Genomic DNA, 17,665 nt, shown 5'->3' with positions numbered 1-17,665 from the left:
ATGTGTGATTCTCACATACACAGATAGAGAGAGTACTTATGTACTTAATAGGTTTAAAAATTATCACAATTAAGTTCTAAATGTTAATTTTTAAAAAATCTCCATGGAAAGCATATAGAGGCATTTGAAAACTTTTTCTTTTTACTTTTATTTGAATCAATTTATGTAGTTTTTTTAAATGGCCATTTACTTACATTCAAAGGAATGAACGTAAAACTGCTGTCTTTAGTCCTAACCTCTTTTGCTTCGCATTTATATTTTTTGCATACAATATCAAAACCACCTCCTGCTCTCTCAGTTCCAATCCTTTCCTGAGAGACTAGCCATGCTCCAGTGTTTGGCCCCACACATGTGCACACACAGGCAGCACTAAGTGGACTTCATCAGTTTAAGAGCAGAGAACACCTGAACTGGGCAGGCCCAGTGCTGGGAATGGGTGGCTCTTACCCAACACATTTCCCGCCCCCCCCCCCCTTGGTGTTCTTGCTAGCTTCCATGAGGTAACTGGCCTCTCCAACACCCCACTGGTGGGATACTTTGCTTCATCATAGGCCTAAAACAATGGAAATAATCAGCCACAGACGGAACCAGGAGCCAAAGTAACCCTTTCCCCCCTAGAAGTTGTTTTCTCCCTTGTGTACTGTTACTGTGACAGAAACAGTAACACAAGAATCACCCTGTGACTAAGTGGCTTAAAACAACTGTGATTATTGTTACTGTTCTTGTCATCATTATTGCTGTCTCAACTGCCCTGAAGTTGCCTGGGCTCAGCTAAGTAACGTCTCCAAATGGCTGCGTCAAGTTAACAATGGAGATTGAATAGCCCAAAGACTTGCTCCTTTATGGGTCTGATACTTGGTGTTGCCTAGTGGCACATAAACATCCTTCTCAGTGGTGATAAGGCACTTCCTCCTGGGCCCTCTAATTTGCCAGATTTGTTGCTTACTTTGTGGCTCTAGTCTATAGTTTGTTACTCTGATGGGTAACTTCAGATTGGTAGGAAATCTTTTCTTAACTTTATAGTTAAATACTTTTTTTTTTTTTGATTCCCTGGCATTTGTGTCATGCTCAGCCAACTCCCCCTCCACTTTCTGCCATTTTTACTTTTATGCCATTTCTTCCCATCTTAAGCCTGAATGATAGCAGTGGTGTTTTCATAGACTTCACAATATTCCAATAGTCTATGTTTAGGTAGCTATAAATCTATAGTTACTCTAGAGCAAGTTTCCATTGTTTTAGAAAAGGCATGCCAAGCCTAAAAACATTGAGAGTGTGACCCAGGGTAGTCAGTACTTCTAATAATATTCTACACTCCATATTACTTGGTACAAAGATGCTGCACATCAAAGAAAGAAGACAGGAGTCAGTCAGAGATTCTCTAGAGAGCTCAGGATAAGGCAGAAAACATTCCTCTAAGCTCCTTCTCCTCTCCCCTGACCAATGCACCCACCTATCCACCCACCCATGCTGCAGCTGGGAATGCCCTTAGTATAGTGTGCTAGGAAGTGCTACCCATCTGTCAGGGCTTAAATACCAGATAAAATCCTGCATTCTTGGCTCCATTACCTCAAGTGACGAAGGTGAACTTTACACCTAAATTTCCTTCATGGTGCACGGTGGCATCATAGCAATGCCAGCGGTGTGATTTTAATATGAAATGCTCTCCACGGGCACAAATGCTTGAATCTCAGCTGGTGGCGCAGTTCTGGGAAGTTGTGAAACCCCCTTGGAGGTGTAGCAGGAGGAACTGTGTTACTGAAGGCTAGGTCCAGGACAGCCTGGCCCTCCCTCTGACCCTCTCCTTTCTACCTGAATCACCCAGATGTGAGCAAGCCCATCCAGGCCCTGTTTCAAGTATGTCTAGACACCGTGCTTTTAGACCATGCATTTATCCCTTCAAACCAGGAATCAAAAGCAATCATTCCACCTTTAAGTTTTTCTCACAGGTATTTTGTCTTAGCTAGAAGAAAAAAAAAAAAAAAAGCAGTGGCTCCAGTCAAGATAGTGAGTGATGTACCACAGTCCTTGTTGATCACGTGGATTTCTTCAAACCACTTTGTCTTCAGCCTAGCCTCACTCTGAGTACACAGCTTGCTAGTCTTCCTGGGTTTTCTCCAACCTAAACAGCTCATCGTCATAAACAGCATAGACACTACCTACAAGCAAAACCCGATTAACTGCAGAAAACACAGTTTGATTCTCAAAACATTTTCTTTGCAAATTTTTGTTTCTTGGATTTGTTCTCCCACACCCACATCTCTGTGTAGAAACCAGTATGCTACAGAGGGTTAAAACCCCATGGTGATGATATGATCACAGCGATTTCTATTTCATACCGTTCAACACACCTTTGGAAAAAAAAATCAAAAGAAAATCAAAACTGCCATAAAAGAATGTTGCATTGTGTCATCCCAGATACACTGCAGTACCCTGACGCTGCAGATAACAGCTTAGTTGTTCATTTTTTAAAAGGAGCCTCTTGAGAGCTGAAAATTAACCAGGTTCTAGTGACACTGTTTAGCAAATGGATAGGAACATTTCAGCAAGCTTCCTATAATTCCTAATAGCCTTGGAGAACTCGGATTCTGGGCAAGGTTGTCAGAAAGAAATAAAGCACAGAGAATCAATTCGGGATGGTATTAATTGGAGGCCAGCACACATGAAATACACTGACACTCTGTTCACACCAGCTTCTCCTGCACAGAACACAGTGGAAGAGAAGAAATGCCTTGGCGACCTTCCGGGTGAATCCCTGTGGAAGGCCCCAGAAACACATGCTCTCAGGACATGGACATTTATCAAGTGACTTGTGCAATTTTTTTTTCTTAGTTGATATTACAGACATGAGACAATTACTAGATTTATTAATTCCTTGTTGCAGGGACTCTTCATTTCCCCGTGTGACGGACTGATGCATATTACATTAATGCTAACATCTGGGGCTCTCCACCCACCCCCGCTAGGAGATTTACTGAAACACAAAAACACAAACTTTTTCCTTTGTCTAAATGTGAATCTGCTTTCCTTCCCTCATTTTGTGTTCTCTCTCTCTCTCTCTCTCTCTCTCTCTCTCTCTCTCTCTCTCTCTCTCTCTCTCGCACTCAACAGGCTTTTCTGATCAAGGATAGCAAGAAAGTGTTGTTTGATTTACAACCTCATTTTGTCTCTACTTGTATTTCACCTTCCACCCTCACATTTCTTACTGAAACCAAGATGAGTGAGGGGAGATGTATGGACTATCTATTTTCCTCTCAATCTTCCCAAGTCTTCAGAGAAGCACCAATCACCATTCAAGTTGTCAAGAATTCTATCAAGATCCAGGAGCAGGGCTCAAAAGAGCACAACAGCATATGGTTCTTACATTAGATCCAGGGTCTGGGGGCCACTTCATCTTTTGGTGGAGCTAGGAGAACAGGCAGAGAATAGGATGGTCATATGCCTTCCGGGACCACTGTCCTCTCATCGCACCTGCTCGCATAAATGCCTTCTGCCATTATTATTCTTGTTGTCTGAGAGTCTTGTTTTGGCAATTGTGCTTTGCTGCTGGCTCTCACTTCCTTTTGTTCCTGCTGTTCAACCTGGTGTGTCAGGATCTTTCTCCTAAAGTAAGCATGCAGGGCAAAGGGCTCAGCCACATAGGCAGAGTTCTCAATCTTGCTGTTGTCAACTCACTGGAAAGGGGCCATTGGGTTAGGAGAGGGCAATTTGCAGATAGCTTTCTAATTGTTTTTCAGACACAGCTATCCTTATCTCAAATGATCAACCCATGTCCTGAACTAAAAGGGGCAGCTGCTAGGCCTTTGTCTATTCATGTTTTAACCACTGAGAATCTGTGCCACACGTGGTGAAAGCTGTGTGACAGTTGAAATGTCTTTTGACTTTGTCTTCTCAATAAGCCAAACATCTGGATTTCCTTATAAATTCTGCCTGCTGGTGAATATTGGCACCTAGCTCTCATGTTTTCAGAAGTGCTGTGTAAATTGGCCTGTGAAGTGGATGAAACTGTTGCACTGACAGAGTCGCCCCTGGGTTAGGACCCTGGTTTTCATTTGGCTTGCCAGAAAATGCCAGGGAAGTTTCTCAAGATCATACCTTTTAAACAGCACCCCTCTCCTCTGGCCTTCTGGATCTTTTCCCACCTAAGCAATCTTTAGCCTTGCCTGAATCTTCCCATCCATTCGGATTCAATTTATCAAATGTTTCACTGAGCCTCTCTGGCAAGTGAGGTACCACTCAAGATGCTGTCATGCCTTTAAAGGGCAGGTTTGCTACTGAGAACAGGAGAGGCTGCAAAGTTGCTCAGTACTAATGGTTTAAAAATATGTTAAGGTTTTGTTACTCGAGTGAAGGGTAGGAAAAAGGAGCCATCTCCATAATCTCATAAACACTTTCCACCAAGACTCTGTCACCCCTATGGTGGAAAACTGGACCTCATGGCCCAAGATGGTGCAGTGTCTACTCACTATCATTGGCTGTATTACAAGTCTTTTCTGAGTCTGAGCTGCCCTCTGTGGGTTCCGCGGCCCTTTTCTTTATAACTGTCTTCTAAAGTTAATAGTCTCTCTAAGTTTACTGCAACAAAACAAACACACACCAGAAGAGATATATAGAACTTCCATTGGCCCTTTATAGAAATGAGATGTCTCATGTTTCTAGTAAAATTCAATCAGCCACAGCTAATCCCACTTTAGAGGCAAAGGAAGTGGGTGAGTGTGGAACACCCAGGTATGAATGGCCACTGCTCACGGTCTTTGCTACACCAACAAACTCACATGCTGTCAGTTGTCAGCTGTCAACTGTCAAAGGATGAATTAACAAAACAGAGGCTCTGGTCAGAGTATCCACATAACTAGCAACTCCTATCCCATCCTAAATATCTTTATGCTTACTACTATTTAATTTTGAATGGCCATGTTGCCAGCTAAAGTTTAAGGCTTTATCATGAGAGCAAATAAATCTATTTGAGGACACGTATAACATGTTTTTACAATGAACTCCATGTAGCTTTTGCCCTAAAAGAGCACTGGTTGGTGGGAAAGGTAGATACCACAAAGTAGACTGTGTTAACATTGTTCTGCATTACAGAAAGTATGCACAAAGTTAGGGAAGGGTTATGTCTTCAGTGAGAACTGGTTCCACGCCCAAGTTTGTCTGTAATCCCAGCACTTAGGAGAGGGGAGAGAAAGATCACAACACTAGGCTGGCCCGAGCAACATAGAAATAATTTATCTAAAAAATCAATAAAAAACAAAACAGGTTCAGTGCAATCCCTATCAAAATACCTACACAATTTTTTAAAGACATTGAAAGATCAATTCTCAATTTTATATGGAAAAACAAAAAACCCAGAGTAGCTAAAACAATCCAGTACAATAAAAGATCCTCCGGAGGAATCCCCATACCGGATCTCAAGCTGTACTATAAAGCAACAGTAATTAAAATAGCATGGTGCTGGCATAGCAATAGGCTGGTTGTCAATGGAATCGAATTGAAGACCCAGAAATAAATCCATACACATATGGACACTTGATTTTTGACAAAGAAGCCAAATCTAATCAATGGAAAAAGGATAGCACCTTCAACAAATGGTGCTGGTCTAACTTGATGTCTACATGTAGAAAAATGCAGGTAGACCCATATTTATCAGCATGCACAAAACTCAAGTCCAAGCGCATTAAAGACCTCAACACAAAACCAGAGACAGTAAATCTGTTAGAAGAAAAAGTGGAGAAGAGCCTGGAACACACTAGCATAGTAGACAACTTCCTGAACAGAACTCCAACAGCCCACCCTTAAGCTCAACAATTAATCAATGGAACCTCATGAGGCTGAGAAGCTTCTGTAAGGCAGAAGACACTGTCAACAGAACAAAGTGACAGCCTACAGACTGAGAAAAGATCTTCACCAACCCTACATCTGACAAAAGTCTATTATCCAAAAGATATAAAAAGCTCAAGAAATTAAACACCACCAAACCAAATAACTCAATTAAGAAATGGGGCTCAGAATTAAATAGAGAATTCCCAACAGAGGAATATCAAATGGATGAGAAACACTTAAAGAAATCCTCAACATCGTTAGTCATCAGAGAAATGCAAATCAAAATGACTCTGAGATTCCATCGTATACCCATTAGAATGGCTAAGAATCAAAAACTGAAGTGACAGCAAATGCTGGTGAGGATGTAGAGAAAGGGGAGCACTCCTTCATTGCTGGTGAGAGTACAAACTTGCACAACCACTTTGGAAATCAATCTAGTGCTTTCTCAAAAAAAAAAAAAAAGACTGGGAATAGGGATACCTCAAGACCCAGCTATTCCACTCCTTGGAATATATGCAAAACATGCTCCACCACACAATAAGGACATATGCTCAACCATGTTGATAGCAGCCTCATTCATAATAGCCAGAACCTGGAAACAGCCTAAATGTCCCTCAGTTGAAGAATGGATAAAGGAACTGTGGTACATTTACACTATGGAATACTACTTAGTTATTAAAAACAAAGAAATCCTGAAATTGGTGGGCAAATGGATAGAACTAGAAATTATCATCATGAGTGAGTTAACCCAAACCCAGAAATATTCACATAATATATACTCACTTATAATTGGACCATAGCCTAAAATGAATGTTCCATGAAAGTCTTCACTTACTAGGAGACTTCCTATTGGGACTCTAGGTGAGCGAAGTATGGGAGAATGGGGAAATAGAAGGATCCAGAGAGTTCTATAAACCTACAAGAAGAACATCATGACAGGTGGATCTGGACCAAGGGGGCTCTGTTCAAACTACTGTACCAACCATGGACAATACATGCAGTAAACATTGAACCCAACTCAGTTGTATCTAATGGACAGGACATTCTCCACAGCTGTGTGGAGAGTAGGGACTGACTCTAACATGAACTCTAGTGCCCCATATTTGACCACTTCCCCTTGGTGGGGAGGCCTGATGGCCCTCAGAGAGAAGATATGCAGGCTACCAAGATGAGATTTGATAGGCTGTGACCCTATGGTGGGGGAGGAGATCCCTTTCTGTCACAGACCCAGCGAAGGGGAATAGGGTGAAAGAGGGAGGGAGAGAAGAATGGGAGGATACAAGTAAAGGGATAAAAATTTAGATGTAATCTGAATAAATTAGTTTAAGAAAATTAAAAATAAAAATAACAAAAAATAAAGTATATATAAATTCTAAACGAATTTTTGGTAGAGTCTTTAGGATACCATGCACATAATCATATCTGCAAAAAGGAATGGAGAGATAAAAAGAAGGAGTGTTATATTGGGGTGGTGGGAGGAGAAAGGAAAAGAAGAAAATTATGTAATTACATTACAATACCCAATGCAAAATAAATAATTAAAAAAATAAAAAAAACAGGAATCAATTAAGTATTACACTTAGTTGGAAAAATTATCTGTCAAAATACCCTTAGAATCTTATGGAGTGCCTATAGTCAAATCGAAGAAGACTTCAGAGTTGACAAGATAGAATGACTTTTCCTATGGAGAAGGGTTACATGTGGCCAGTAAATCCTACCATATTTTCTTCTACATGGTCTACGTTTCAATGGGCCACTCAATTCTCCTTCATCCCTTCTAGTAAACCTTTAAGTCTTTTACCCTCTCTGCATTTAGCCCTATGGCAACATTAAGCTCACAATCAAGAATCTTCACCCAAATGAAATGATACAGTCTATCCATTCCTTATGTTTTCATCCCTCAGTCACTAATTCGGGCAAGCAGAATGAAATGTTTGGGAAACGCTGCTTTGGGCACAGAGTACTTACATACCACTCAGCAAAAACATGCAAGCTAACAATAAATTGGCACAAAGTAGAGATGGATTTGTAATGTGGTATAACTCAAAACCATTAAGACCACCTTTACTGCTTTGGATTTGAATGGCGTTGCTGGAGGACAAGACTGAGTCTTGGCTAGGCACGTTGACCAAATTACTTATTCTATAAGATCTGCCCTTCCTGAAGAAGAGCAAAGTTTCTGAAGGTTAAAGTCATGAGAGAGGGCCTGGAGACGTGTGCCAGCTGTTAAGAGTGCTTGTTGCTCCTCCAGGGGACCAGAATCCCAGTTCCAAGAGCTCTGCTCCCTTCTTTTGGGTCCTGTGAGCACCTGCAGGTCACATGCAGACACTCCCACAGACACATACTTTGTAACTGAGAATAAAAATAAGTTTAAAAAGATAATTCCTGGATAAAAGTTGTGTTAAGGCTAGACAAAGCATATCTCTTCTAGAATTCACATTGGCAGTGGATATGGATCCATAATTTGGACTCTAGCAAATACAAACATTCCACTCACTTCACTTCCCTCCATCCATATTCATGGAAGGATTTTCTGGTTATTTCTATTTTGGGTTATGCCCAGGATAAGTTATCCCTAGAATATCATCTTATCCAGCACATTTTTTGAATTTCTTCCGATTAAATTATCCCTTTCTATAGAAAAATCTAAAAACATGAATTATTTTAAAGTACGAACAACTCATCATTCATCTGCCTCCCAATTTATTAACATTTTAGCTAAGCTTTCAGTTATATGAAGGTAAATAGAAATACACTTTCCACATATACAAGGAGGGAGTTTTCATTTCCATTTTGTAAGATGAAACGTATATATTTGATTTTTATTATTTTAAACTTAATATATCACTATCACTGTTACTCCTTTTCAATACGTTTAACAGTTACATGATGTGGTCTGTCTTACGGGGCTATCAAAAAACTCTTTAAATAATTCCCTGTGTCTTTATGGAAATTATGTTCTGTTATAAAACAGAATATTGATGCACACTTTAGTAAATAAAATTATGCAAAAATACATATTTTTCAAAGACAAGCTATTAAGTAAACATTATTGATTAAAAGCTACTCAAATTAAGGGACTAGGGAGATGGTTCGGTGGGAGTGAAGATCTGGGTTTGAATCCTAGTGACCACATAAAGCCGGAAATGAAATCATGTGTCTATAGCCAAGTGTTCCTATGGCATTGTGGGACATGGATATAGGAGTATATCTGGAAAGACCAGAGAACAACATAAAACAGGTTTGTCTCAAACACTGGGCAATGTGGTGACAGACACCCAAGGTTGTTCTCTCATCTCCACACACACTGTGGCTCACACACACACACACACACACACACACACACACACACACACAAATACATATGTATGTATACACAAATAGATATATAAAACAATTCCAGATCTTACGACTTTTCATAACTAAAAAATTACTCTGAAGAAAGGCTATAGCAATCCACACATCCCGGTATTCTCAAAATGCCAGCAACTCACATTTGTGCCAGACCCTGAACACTCTTGGAAGTCACTGAGTCCCCAGAGTTTTGCTCATGTGTTAGACTGAGCATAGTATAAGCTGAGAATAGTATAAATATCTGCATAACAATTTATTTTAAAATAACAACAAACATTTGTTAATAAAAATAATACCCAATAACTATATTTCCTAAACCCTAGATTGTTGCAAGGGCTATCTTTTATGTTCAGGTCAATGAAAAGCATCTGGTTCTTTTTCTTCTACAAGCCAGCTGATTCTGGTTAAAATCCCAGAGCATCCTGATGCACACAGACACGGAGCTGAGGGAGAGAGCTACCTAGAAAGCTCTTCACAGAATCATGAACGCATCAGGGCTCATCAAGTGATAGTGGTGTGTGCATTGATTACAATATAAAATCTGAAATGAAGATCCGTTCTCTGTTACATTAAAATAGAGTGTATTGGATCCTGTGCTTAGATATGTCTTGTACTCATTCATGATTGGGTAAAAAAAACTTACATTGGTCATTTTATAATATTGGTTTTTGGAGTTATACAGGAATTCTTTTTTTTTTTTTTAACACATTGTGTTGTATCAATCACAGTCCCTTAAAAGCTTTAATTTTATTATCTGTTGAGAATACCGTCAGCTGTTTTCATTGGCGCCAGAGCATCCCTTTTCTTATTTCTAAGAAAAGTATGCAAATATAGGACACCAAAGTCTATCTGTCTGTCTGTCTGTCTGTCTGTCTGTCTGTCTGTCTTTCTCATACAGACTCTGGTCCTGGAACAAAAGGACTGGCTCTATTGGTGTCTCAAACATTCCAGGAGCAGTTAGCCCAGAGGTGATTGTCACTGAAGCGTGTAGCAGAACTTTAAATGTTGTTCCTCACTTGTGTCACTAAACAATGAAGCTCTGCCATGTAGGTTTAAGATTGAGCAAGGTTTGTAATTTTTATTATTTCACTAAGGACTTTCTTGAATGAAACTGGCATTTACCCCCTGCAAATGAACCACAGTAGAGAATGGATTTATTACTAATAGATTGGTTTGTGCTGTCTTAGTTTGGGTTGAGCTGCCATTACTTCTGCACTGTCAACATAAATGCCACCACAGTGAAAAGGCAAACAGCAAACATTTCTATAAAAATAGTGTTTATCTTAGGGTCCCTGAAGGGGGGGGGCAAGTGGCTCTTGCTGGGCTATGATCTTCATGATGTATATATTCATCCTATTCTTCCTAGAGTGAACAAGGCTGGGGAGGCTGAAAGAATTATTTTGTCTCCTTCCTCTCCCCCAACAATAATTACTATTTAATTCTACTTACTAATATTTAAAAACCACAATAACACTTCTCAGCTGACAGCACAAAGACACAGGTTCTTGGATTCAAAGAGAAACAGATGCGCTGGCAAATATACACTTACTTTTAAAGATACTTATTATTTATATGCTTACAGCACAAATTAGTTTGGTAGAGAACATCTCCTGCCTGTTTTATTTCCATATCCCTCAAAATGACAATGGGATGCCCATCAATTAATTCATTTAGAGAGCCATACACCACAAGAAATAAATTATTTGTCCTCTGGAGCTTGTCACAAGGGGATTTTTAAGAAACCATTAAACAGAAAGGCAACTGCTCATCTCAGAAAGATGAAAGGCCAGTTTTTCCTCATTGGCAGATAGTTTCTTAGTAACAGTGGTATTTACCATGTGTATTAGAATACATCTTCACATGTAAATTGTTTAGCCTCTTTGGCCCTCACTTTTTACAAATGTAAGGTTGTATTGAAAGTACGCTTTAGGAATATTTAATAAGATGCTATCTATGAAATGCTTAATATTTCACGTGGCACCTAGGAAGTCTTCAGCATCATTTCTTGCAGAGGTTATGGTCAACTTCAGAAGAAATGGCAGCATTATCAATAACAACTCTAAGGGATGTTTTAGGAATAGCAGCTGAGGCTGAAGGGACACCCTTCTTTGTACTGTACCTCTCACTCAATGCGGACAGACTCTTTCTCTTCTTCTCTGTCAGATTTACCATTGGGATATATCCTAAAGGAGTGGTATAAATTTGATCCTCAGATCCCAAGAAATGTCTGGCGAGTCTCTCCCCACAATCTGAATGGGCCCCAATTCCAATTATCTACTTGGTTATTTCCTACGAACATTACCAGGTTTACTTCTTTAGCCAATGCTGTACCACAAGCTTGGCCTTTAGCACTTTCTGCTTTCTATATATTTCTCTTAAGGTTATAGTATAATCAAATGTACTTATATGTTCTTTGAGTTTTACACTAGATCTCACAATTGTTGTTCACATGTAATTGTTTGTGGGTTATTTTGTCTGAAATGCTAGTCAGCTCTTAGTCTGTGTTGGTAATCTGACATTTTTGTTTTGAAAGTGCTTTTGTATGAGTTTACAATATAGAAGGTTTTTGATTTGTTCATGTGTGTGTGTGTGTGTGTGTGTGTGTGTGTGTGTGTGTGTGTGCATGTGTGTACTATATGCGGATATATGTGTGATATGTGTGACTGTGGATGGCATGATACATGTGTAAAAGTCAGGTGACAACTTTGAGGGGTCAGTTCTCATCTTTCATCTTGTTTTGAGGCAGAATCTCTCCTGTTTATTTTGCAGCTTTGCCTTGTTCTGCGGGAAAGCTGGATGAGCTTCTGAGTGATGTTCCCATCTCCACTTCTCATCTCTTTTTTTTTCCTTCTTTTTTTATGTTTTTTTTTTGTTATCCCATCCCTTGTATCCTCCCATTCTTCCCTCCCTCCCATTTTCCCCTTATTCCCCTCCCCTATGACTGTTCCTGAGGGGGATTACCTCCCCCTGTATATGTTCATAGGGTATCAAGTCTCTTTCTCATCTCTTCATAGAAATGCTGGGGTTACAGGTGTGCACGACCACATCTGGTTTTTGTTTCGCTTTGTTTTGTTCTTTACAATGGTCTAGGAATCTGAACTCTGATCATTGAACTAACAACAAAAACTCTATAGTTGTTGCTGCTGCTGTTTTTCCCCCATGTGTGTGTATGTGTAATATGTATGCGTGCACGTGTGTGTTTGTGTGTATGTGTCCATGTGGAGCTCATAGGAAACTGTGAGTGTTGCTCTTCAGGGACTGTCATTTTGTTTACTGAAACAGAACTTCTCATTTTTAATCTTGGACTCTAAGACTTGGCTAAGCTGATTGGCCAGTGAGGCCGAGACTCACCTGTCTCTGGTTCCCTAGTGCTGGGTTTACCTTAATACCTGTATTTTCCAAATGTAGGTTCTGAGAATCAACTCAGTTCTGCATGCTTTTGAGGCAAGCACTTACTGACTGCCTGGGTCATTTCTTCACACCCCTCCCAAATATAGAAGCTTTATATCTGAGTCTAATGATCTGTTCTTTTTTTTTCCCCTTTGTCTTATGTCTAACTTTTAACACAAAATTACCTTTATGTAGCAGCATATACATGTCTGTATATCTCCTTTAAATATATGTCATGTCATGTGTGTACATATTAAGTCCCCATAAAGATTTGATTCACATCAAGCTTTCATGCATATGTGGCCTCAAATCAACTTAACTCATAATACTTAAATCTAGGAAATGTATTATATTAAATTTGTTAATAAAAAATTCTCTCCAGAACTATGTACAGATCTGCCTGTTGTATTGTGGTTAGGTATTTAGATAATAGCAATGCTTTCAATGCTTCAAATATGGATTTCTGGAGTTTCTTTACAGTTACTAACTCTTGGTAACATTTGCAATAACTTCTTTTAAAATGTATGCTTTATCATGATAAATAATTACTTATGCTGTCTGCTAAATCTGTCAAGCTTTTCACTGTTTAGTAAGCTGTATCTTTATAAGTCAATATTCATTTTAAAATAAGTTTGTCTGGGTCATCCTTCATATAAATGTTATGTAACATCGAAATCTCTAACTCTTTGTTCTTCAAGCCTGGTGTAACTGACCTTCTGAGTGTTCAACCATCATAGCCAAAACCAATGAAGACAAAGGAGCTGACCTGAAGCAGGTTCAGTCCTTTTAGCTCCTTTGTCTTCAATGGCTTTGGCTATGATGTTGCCAAAGAAAGGCACATGGTCCCACAAAGACCTGAAGTCATACCAGCAGGAGGCATGGAAAACAATTAAAGAATTCTAGGGACTCCTCCTCATCCTCTAGAATACACCCGGGAAGCCACGGATGCCCTTAACAACCACATACCCATGCACACACAGTCTGAAATATCCACTACATATAACCAAAAGGAAAGTTTCTACCAGGCCTCTATCAGGATTCTCATGCTGACTCGGTCCTACCAGGAGACTCAATATTCCTAAAGATCCACCAAGACAGTCGTTTAGATGGTGGCATTAGCCAGTTTAAAGGGGGACCATACCAATTACAAATGACTTAGATGGCTAGTTAACTTTCAGACGTCCCTAACTACGTTCATGTGTCCGGCATAAAACTCCATTTCCCAGAAAGCATTCAAGCTAAAATACAAGAGAACAAACTGAGAAACCATACTTCTTCAAGGGTCAACATCAGATACGCAAATCTGCTCTCAGAATCTCCTTCCTGGAAAGTGACCTGGCAAGAGTCATGTCCACCCTTCTCTGTGTCTCATCCCATAACTCCTCTCTTCAAGACCTTAAATATAATGTTAAGATGTTCTATTCTCCTGTCAAAACTAATTTGTCCTCTTTTGAGTAAATAAAATGCATCCCCAGTTAGTGCTTTATCTCCAGTTGTTGAAAGTTTCCTTCAGGACTGGATCTGTTTCTCTCATCCTTAGGTTCAACCTATACCACCTGGATTTTACACTATCAGAAAACATGTACCTTATCTCTTGGTATCGGACTCCTCCCCCCAGTGATATTACCAAGCAGCTGGAACACCTTGGTCCTATATAAATCTACAGCATGATTCTCTTCTGGGAGCTTCTAACATACCTAGCTTCTTTGCCATCACGGCCCAACATCTTCTTATTTTCTTGATGCCTGCTCTAATGGGTAACTGTTTTTTCTTTAAGCCAGGTCTGCTGATCTGTTGTTTTCTTCTCACTGTCAATTTTTCTAATCTGTGTTTAGGTAGGTGTGGCCATGGTTGGGCCCTTTTAGTCGTCTAATAGGATTCTTCATTTTGTTTTACTTTTTTTTTTTTTTTTTTGTCTCTGCCTCCTTTGTGGCTAATCAGATTTATTTCTTCCAACATTAAACAGATTCAACTTCAAGTGCTTATAAGGATGTGCAGTAGAGATCTAGGCCACAAACCTATTCAAAGGCTTCTCACTCAGGCTCAGCTCTCCTCCATATTTCCCTCTTCTACAGACACCTTAACCCTTTTACGGTGGTAGCCATGACCTCCACCTTTCTGGGCTCTATTAAAAGTATTCTACAATTTAATTTTTCTTTTACCATCTGTTTAGATCTCAAGGGCATTCTTTGTAGGAGCAGGGCTTATTTCTGTCTCCCAACCAAGCAGAGGGGAACATACCTTAGTAGCCATACTTCCCCAAATAGAATTTAATCAGAGGGCCATACCCTTATCATTATCTACCTTTCTGGCTCAAACCTAAAGAACAGAATCTGTTTGTTGTTAGTAGCTTTTGGCCTTACCCTTACTATCAGTGCAGGCACAGAGCAGGAGTCATATTAACCCTGAAAAACTATCCCTAAACTAAAAAAATATACAAGTGCATTAGCTCAATAATATGGAAATAGCTAAATGCTCTCATAACAATATACTTCAGATCCACTGGGTACTAAATTTCCAGGCAGATGCACAAGATCTATCTACAGTGCTAAATGAGACGTATTGGTTTGACATCACTAAACCAGTTCACTCAGGACATAGAAACAAATCTCCAGAATATCATCATATACACCAGCAACTCTTGAGAATAAATAACAAGAGGTAGGATGACTGGTGGAAGTTTAAGACAACCATCTTGCCCTAGTTATCTTTACTGCTTATTTTTTTGGTGGTATTCATAGCCATCCAATCCACTTCTTGTACTTGGCCCCTGAGTGTCAACCTACATATGTAGTTTGTTTCTTCTAGGGCCAAGAGTTTACCTCCAGATGATGCTTTAGCTTCTCCAGATGTTTTTGGCTTCTCCCATCTGGAACTCCAACTCCATTAACCCCCTTAGGCCATTCATCATAACTTTATAACCAATCCTCCACTAAGTATAGTTCTGTTCCCATAGCACCCACCCTCTTGGAGCCAGAACACCATCCTGTATCAGATAAAAGAATGCGCTGAAGAAGAAGCCTTCAAACACGATTCCAAGATTGGCTGTTGGTCCTGTTGGAGGACAACATGGGAAGATGTGGCTACAAGGACATGCTTGAAAAAACGAGAAAGAGAATGGACATTGGGCTCCTATCAGAAAGTCCTGTCCGGAGATTACCTTTCTAGCCACCAAGAAAAACAATAGTTCTTTCTGTGGTAGAAGGATATATCTGAGCTTATTCAATCAAAACTAGCTTTGACAGGACCACAGAGTCTCTGTCATGTTGACTCAGTGTACTTTGAGAAGTAAACCAAATCAATGAAGATTGCCCTCATTTTCATTACAAGACAGAATTGCATAGTGAGTCACCATAAGCAAAAGGATTTACTTCTCATATCAGTTGCTGTTCTATTGCAATGATTAACACCATAGCCAAGGCAACATATGGGTGAAAGGGATTCAAGTCCATCACCATTACAGCGGAGAAGCATGGCGGCAGGTAGATGTGGTGGCAAGAATAGCTACGGCCTTACATCTTGAACCACAAGCAACAAGAAAAGAGAACTTAGCATGAACGGTGTGTAGCTCTGAAACCTCAATGCTCATCCTTAGATACATGCTTCCTTAAGCAAGGCCACACCTCCTAAACCACGCAAAGAGCACCTGAACTGGGGATCAAGTGTTCCAACACATGAGTGTTTTGGGACATTCTCATTCTAGAAATCCCTATAACCCTCTGTCTGGGGAAGATGGTTCTCCTGGCATTGCCCTTACTCATTGCTTCTGTGCAGTGTCGTCAATAACTTCATCTTGTCTAAGCTACCAATAATGGGCAAATTCATTCACTACCCACTAATTCCTCCTTATTCTGTGAGCATGGCTGCTGTGATAATCTGTGAGAAGTTTACTTCCTGATCTAAGAATGGAATTTAGCTCTTCCTTCATCAATGAGGTGAATTATGATGATGTGGAATCTGGAAATACCTGAGCTCAGTGCCAGGCACATAACGTGCACTCAAAAAATGTCCGCATGATGGGTAGCTTACAGAAATGTCTGCTATCCTGGAACTCAATTTCCAGTCTCCTAGACTAAACATCTTCACTGTTTCCCCCTGTTCTCTTCCCAGACGCATCATGGAATTAAAAGAGCTTGAAAAACTCAGGTCTAAACCTACACAGAATTTTCTCTAACCCTCCTTCTGTTCTGAGCTCCTAAAGCTATTTCATAGAAAAATGACCTTATTTTTAAATAGAAGGGGCAATTGAAAATCACTGAACGGACTTACCCCCTAATGATTTTTTTCTCAGACATAATTATAATAATTAGCATTATAAAGTGCTAATTATCTTTGGACACAGAGGACCTGCCCACCAGAGAGAGAGGTCCGCATTAAGTAAAGCGGATTTCACTTTTTTTTTCAGTTATGAGATTTCTCTTTCTTTATAATGATACAAAGGTATTTAGTCCACCAAGCCTCGTTGAAAAACTTTGTCCAGTGAAGAAAACTATCCACTGGCCATCCACAGCAAGACTCCATATTGAGCTTTGGACCTACAAAGAAAAATATTTCATTATTTTGTGTACATTCATTTGTGTGTGTGTGTGTGTGTGAGAGAGAGAGAGAGAGAGAGAGAGAGAGAGAGAGAGAGAGAGAGAGAGAGAGAGAGAGAGCAAGAGAGAAGAGACGCTTAGTTCTTGACCAAAACTTAGAACTTGGCTAGAATCCAAAACTGCAAAGATCTTGACATTCGTATTTAGATGGAAAATTGTTCCTGTAAACAAATAGGTCTTCAGTCTTCTCTGGGTCTTAGAAACTGCATGGTTGCCAAATGGCTTTGGTATATAGGAAGGACACTCACTATGGGCACATCATGTTCCAAGTGGAGAGTGACTTAAGGAGCCTTCATTCTAACTATTGAATACTAACTAGTAGAAGAGTCCAAAGCGTAAATAAGGAGCCAAAATGGAAACCTGGAGCTCCTGGTGCTCTCAAAAGCACAATTATATCATGTAGTTCTAGTTTAGATAGCACCTTACTAAGTAAAGTCAGGATGATACATTAAAATGAACAGGCTAAGGAAGTCTAGCCTAGTGGTAGGCTATAAAAAATCGTGGCT

Source organism: Acomys minous, assembly GCF_964271855.1.
Source record: "Acomys minous genome assembly, chromosome: 13".
NCBI classification, from domain to species: domain Eukaryota; kingdom Metazoa; phylum Chordata; class Mammalia; order Rodentia; family Muridae; genus Acomys; species Acomys minous.
This window is presented reverse-complemented; position numbering follows the sequence as displayed.